Below are 6,198 nucleotides of genomic sequence, written 5' to 3' on the forward strand. Positions count from 1 at the left end.
TGCCTGCAGCCATCAGCCCTGGGCTGGGAACCGCTCGCTGCGGTGGCCCTTTGGGGACCAGACCTTTGCAAAGCTCTCGAGGTAGCGGCGTTTGGCTCAGCATCGCCGAGCTGCGGCCCCTCTCGGCAGGGCCAGCCAGGCAAGACCAGCTTTAAGAAACACTGCTATTAATCCTGGCAGATGGGGAAGGCACGGGCTTTCAGAGACAGACCTGCTGCAGGCAGCTCCGCCGGCCGCGCGCAAAGGCAGCCGCTCCTGTAAAACCCACAGTCCTGACCCAAACGTGGTCCCTGCCAGCCAGGCGCTTTGGGGCAAAAATAATGCATGTCTTCATCCCCGGCTTGAACGCTCCCCAAGCAAGCGCAGGGCCTGAGAAACAGCAAAATATTTATGCGTCCTTCTATTTTGTGCCGCGGCGCTGGGGATGTCTGCTCGGCGCGGCCGCTGCGTCCTCCCCGTCAACCCCACGGCCAGGCACAAGCAGGTCACACGCCACCAGTTAAAGCTGCTCTTTAGGGATCTTGCAGATTGGGAAGAGGGGGCAGAGGTCTGGTTCAAATCCCAGTAGCTCATACGACAGCCAAGATTTTTCCCAAGAAGTCACAAGCAAGTGGCACGGCCGGGGCCTCGTATCTACACGCTCCTCTCCCAGAAGACGAGTCCCTCCTTGGGGGTCCCCGCCAAGCCAAGGACACCCAGATGCCGTGAAGGGCTCTGGCTGCTGCCCAAGGGCTCCACATCTCCCGGTGGGAAGCACTGGAGTTCCACCGTGGCTCATCCCTGCTCTGAGCACCCTGGTGGGTCAACGAAGGAACATCTGCTCCTTCTTTCTTCCCTTTTTAAACAGAATACCCCAAGTAACAGTCAAGGGGATGCTTTATACAAGGAAACCTCTATGCACAGAGCTCGGGAGGAGACCAAAATAAACAGTGAGAGATGCTGGCTCCTCCGGGACCCGCTTTGCAACCGGAGCCTCTGGCTCTGCCACGGCCACAGTGCCCAACTGCTTCCCATTAAACATCCTCTGCCCCTCAAGTGGTTTCTGTAACCCAGGGGTTACATTTGCTTGCTTGCTTAAGCATGGAAAGCTTTTCTTGGGTTTTTGGACACATAAGAGCCTTATGGGAGTAGGGCAGCCAGGCGCCCCGTTATTTCACACGATACAATGGTACCGTTTAAGAGCGCTGACTTTCTCTAAACTGCTACCAGATGGTCACCTCCTGTTCCCGGGGAGGAAAGAGGGGGAGGCTGCAGGTCTCATCTTTCAAGGAGCCCTTGGAAACCTAACGCAGCATTAACTGCTCACAGCCCTTAAAGCTTCCCAGACCCCTGTCACCAGGCAGCAGGATGCTCACGGCGGTTTTCTGGCCCCATTCGAGTGCAAAGAGCGTGTTCCCCCACGTTACTGCGGGGCCACCTGGGTTGGGTTTATCCAAACCCAACGTCCGTGATGCTGTTGAATAGCTGCCACCACCAGTAACAGAGGTGGATGCATTTTAGTGAACTAAAGGCTCAGTCACAGGGACAAGTAGGGTGTTTTTCACGTATCTATAGGGTGTATATACACTGTATATTAAACCTAAAGGTCCCACAGCGCAGGGGGAAGGGAGCTGCACCCCTGCTGCAGGGCCAGAGAAGGACATCTCTATCCTATCCACAACAACATGGTGCTCCCAAGTGTATCGAGGCCCTCCGTGGGGTCAAAAACACGCGGCTGAGATGGGAAATTCATTGGCAGCGCGGGCAGCAAGTGATGCCACACACACTAACAGGGCTTTGTGAGCACGGTAACAGCTTCTGGGCTCCCCAGTTCACAAAGGACAGGGAACTGCTGGAGAGGTACAGCAAAGGGCTACAAAGACGATGAGGGGACTGGAGTATCTTTCTGATGAGGAAAGGCTGAGGGACTTGGGGCTTTTTAGTCTGGAGAAGAGAAGACTGAGGGGGGATCTTATCAATGCTGATAAATCCTTAAAGGCAGGGTGCCAGGGGGATGGGAACAGTCTTTTTTCAGTGGTGCCCAGTGACAGGACAAGAGGGAACGGGCACAAACGAGACCATAGGAAGCTCCATCTCCACCTGAGGAGGGCCTTCTCTGCTGTGAGGGCGGCAGAGCAGTGGCAGAGGCTGGCCAGAGAGGTGGGGGGGTCTCCCCCTCTGGAGCCATCCCAAACCCGCCTGGACGCCGTCCTGTGCCACTGCTGGAGGTGCCCCTGCTCTGGCGGGGGGTGGCACTGGGGGAGCTCCAGAGGGACCTTCCCACCCTCACCAGTCTGGGATGCTGTGATCCAAACCAGGTTGAGAAATTCAGATCCCCTCTTACATCTGGAGAAATGAAGGCAGGAAACTTTAAAAGCACCTTTCCCAAAGCTACCGGTCATCCAACATAAGAGACACGAGAAGTCAGGGTTGCTGCGCTTGCACCAGGAGGTTTCACACCTTTCTTTTATCAGTAAAACAACCTTCTTGCAACATGTATGCATAAATACATATATATAAACATAACGACAATCTGCTGATGCAGCATGACCCTCACGCCATCCTGAGTCAGGTTATGAATGGTTTATGCACTAATAAATCATTTTTCTGACTTTACAAACAGCATTCAAAAGAAGTTGCAATAGGCTGTGCGGTCGGGCACAAACTGCGTGTAGAAGACAACGCTGGCAATGTGCTGTCAAGAACGCAGTGCCTTCCTGAACTGTGCAAACGACACCATAAGCTGAGTTACAGAGGAAATTTGGGGATAAATGCAAGTTCAGGACTCTGACGTTAACCGAAGCTTTTCAAGCAGCTTTTCACTCACATGCCGTAAGCTACAAAGCCTGAGACCGACACAGCAAACCCCTCATTTACCAGAAATGAACACGCAAAAGCAAAGTCAAGACTAAGAATAGGGAAAAAAATAATAAAATCCACACTCAGATTAATTCAAAATCCCAGCTTTCCAGTCCCTATAATGCAGTTCTAGAAAGGTTTTAGCTTTGATTCTCCATTACACTTTGGTTTATATAACCACTGACCCTCAGCAAAATGCTTCCAGATCAGACCAGTATATTTTACATCCCTTATATTAATTTCATACTTGTACAGAAAATTACATAAAATACAGGGTATCCAGCCCAGCAGATTGCATTACTGGCTCTCTGCAGCTTTTGCCTTCAGTCTGGGCTCCAGTTTCCTTTCATAAGGGGGGGAAGAAGGAGAGAAATAAATCTTCTCTGCATTTCCCAGGGGACTACAGATTTGGTTTGGTTCGCTAAAATTTCTAAAATGCCTTAAAATTATTACCCAGAGGGCAAAAATATGATATAGATGGTCTGGCAGACCCTAGACTGCCCAGTGCCACCAGCTTTGGGGCTGGCTTGGTGGGTGCCAGAGCTGGAGAGGGCGAAGAGCAAACGCAGCCCCTCCACATATGGGTGTCGGAAGCCACGGGCACCCAGACACCATCCCCAGGAGTCATGACTCTACACCTTCTGAGTGACTCAGGTGGGCGACCAGCCTCAGGGACTCGGTGATTAAATCATTAAGTGATTACGTCTCAGCTTGAGCAGATGCTCCGATAGGTGGTGTCGCAACACACTGGTTAAAAAGCTACAGAAAAGGGTAAATTAGTAAAAGTGGCTCAAGGAGGGAGCCGGGAGCCATTCAGGCCCACAGCGCTCCCTGTGCCCGCCGCTAGCCCTGCGTGTGATGCCCACTAGCCCTGCGTGTGCCCCCCACTGACTGCTGACGCCACTGCAGCCAGCTCTGGCGTCTCTGTTGGAGGGGACACCCAGCACGGCAATGCCAGCAGTTGTCCACATATCCCGCAGGCTGGCAGAGAGCAGACCACTCCTCCTTTCTCCTCCCTGCTAAACTAAACATGCTTTAAAAAAAACCCAACCATAAAAATCCATCCTTCTTGCATTTCCCCACATTTGCACTCCCAATAACCAGATGAAAGACAGACAGAAGTCCCAACCCCAGTCCTCATCGTGCTCCTTCCCTCCTAAACCAGTGCCAGCGTGATGCTGCGTGCTGATGCCCTCACCGCTAACCCCTGCCATGGGACAAGCCGGTGAACACCCAACTCACCAGGAGCAAGAGGGCCGCACGATTTTGTGAGGCTTACTCAAATTGCCACCTCTACTGCTGGGAGGATGGCGGCAGAGACCGATGCGGTCATGGTGTCCCCCTGCCCTGCAATCCACGGGACGTTGGTGGTCCCTACACCCAGGCTACAGGCTGGTACCCCAACCTGCCCCAACTTGGGTGCCAGCAACAGGGCATCTGCTGCAGCGCTGGGAGGATGCAGGGGGACAGAGAGCCCTGACACCCATGTCGTCTCACCCTTCAGCATGCAAACAAGCCAAGAGGCAGCTTGGACGGACCCAGCATCTAGATTACCGCTCCAATGGTGTCCCCAGGAGCCCCAAGGGCTGAGCTCCATCCAGCAACCTCACAAAAGCAATCATGGTAAAAGCCTGAGTCACAGCCAACCAGCAGGAGATAAGAGCTCTCGTTCATCTGGGAGCAGCTTTTCAGAATAAGTTGAAGGTAGCAATAAACCCCTTCATTTCCCAAGGTCTGCTCCGCACCAGCACCATCTGAACACCAGGGAAGGGAGCGAGGAGGGCTCTCCCGCACCGGCATGGCAGTGGGTGCAAACTGCTGATGCCTCCATGAGTAAAGCAGAGAGAAGGGTGCCAGGACCATACCCTGCAGGTATGAAACACAACTCTAGCTCCATGCTGAAGGACTTGACAGCCACCCCCTGTCCCATGAAGAGTTCCCCTGATGGACACTGAGCCCCACCAAACAGGCACACCTGCATCAGAAACTGGACTCAGACCATTGACTCATTTTACAGGCTTCAAACAAGCTGAACCAGGATTTAAGGTCACTTGGCTTGTTGCCTCCGTGTCCCACCTCTAAAGACCAAGAAGGTGCCAGAGCTCACTGTGGGAGGGAGGGAGAGGGAAAGAGCTGGCATAATGGTCCTGCAGAAAGACGTTGCCTTAAATATCAAATATCAGAGTTAGAAACATGAATATCTGGACTGATTATGGGCTCTGAAGGCTCCATTATTGCCTTTGGATTTATGACAAGTCCCAGTCCAGGCTTTTGCAGCTGCTGTCTGGGTCCTGGCTCCTGGGAAAACGGGCTGAGCGGCTCCCTGCAAGGAAGGGCTGCAAAACAGAAAATAAACCAGCACCCGGACTGAGTGGCCACAGGACACACGGAGGTGCCAGGACTCTCAATGAGCAGCAGGTTTGCTGGCATGCATTGACCGAGAGTTGTAGACAAGGTCACTCAAAATGTATTAGACATGACCCAACGTGTTCTAGAGGCGCTTCCTACTCACTCCACTGCCAGAAATCACCAACAGGCAATGAGCAAAGAGTAAAGCTGGAGAATCATAATCTTTTAGGTGAGCTTCTTACTGAGGGAAAGATGCTACCAAGATCCCAGACACTGGTGAGTACTTGGAAGAGCCAGTATGGCGTACACACTCCAAAACCTTGACTTACCTCCAGGCACCAGCAGTACACTTGCACGGCCAAAAGTAGCTGCACTGGCCCCGGTGGAAAGACTCATCCTCTCTGTCCCTTCCCATCCAGCCGCTTTTAAAAGGTTTCTTTATGATTAGCGCATCGCTGTGCTCACTTTGCCCAAGATGGATCTCAAATGGGCAGCAAGAGCTGACCTGTACCAGCCAACACTGGAAACCCTCCATGCTGACGCAGAGCCAAGGACACTCTGCTCCATGCTGCAGTGGTTGCCCGTCCCCAAGGACATGCAGCCCAGCCCTCCTTGCATAAGATGACTATAAACAACGACCTTTGGATGATCCTACGTCCTAACCGGGGCCAGAGGCTATCCCCAGAGCCCAGCTCACGTGGACGGATGGATCCACGTCCTGTTCTTCCCTTTCCCACTCCCTCACAACCTTTTTATTCCCAAGGAACTAAATATACATGGGGGAAAAAAAACAACCCAGCCACCCACAACTGTAGGTCACCAGTGCAGTAACCAGGCAGATGCGATTTTTCCACCCTATGCATAAAAGGACAGTTCTGCTGGAGAAGATACAACTTCTGCTGGGGAAGACACAACTCCTGCCTTCTCATGGGCACCTTCCCCTGGCTCCTGCCTCTCCCGCCACAGGCTGATTTGGCAGAAAACTCCCATCCGCCCCATCCTTTTGTCTCA

The sequence above is a fragment of the Charadrius vociferus genome, unplaced genomic scaffold (assembly GCF_000708025.1).
Source record: "Charadrius vociferus isolate BGI_N301 unplaced genomic scaffold, ASM70802v2 scaffold281, whole genome shotgun sequence".
Taxonomy (NCBI): domain Eukaryota; kingdom Metazoa; phylum Chordata; class Aves; order Charadriiformes; family Charadriidae; genus Charadrius; species Charadrius vociferus.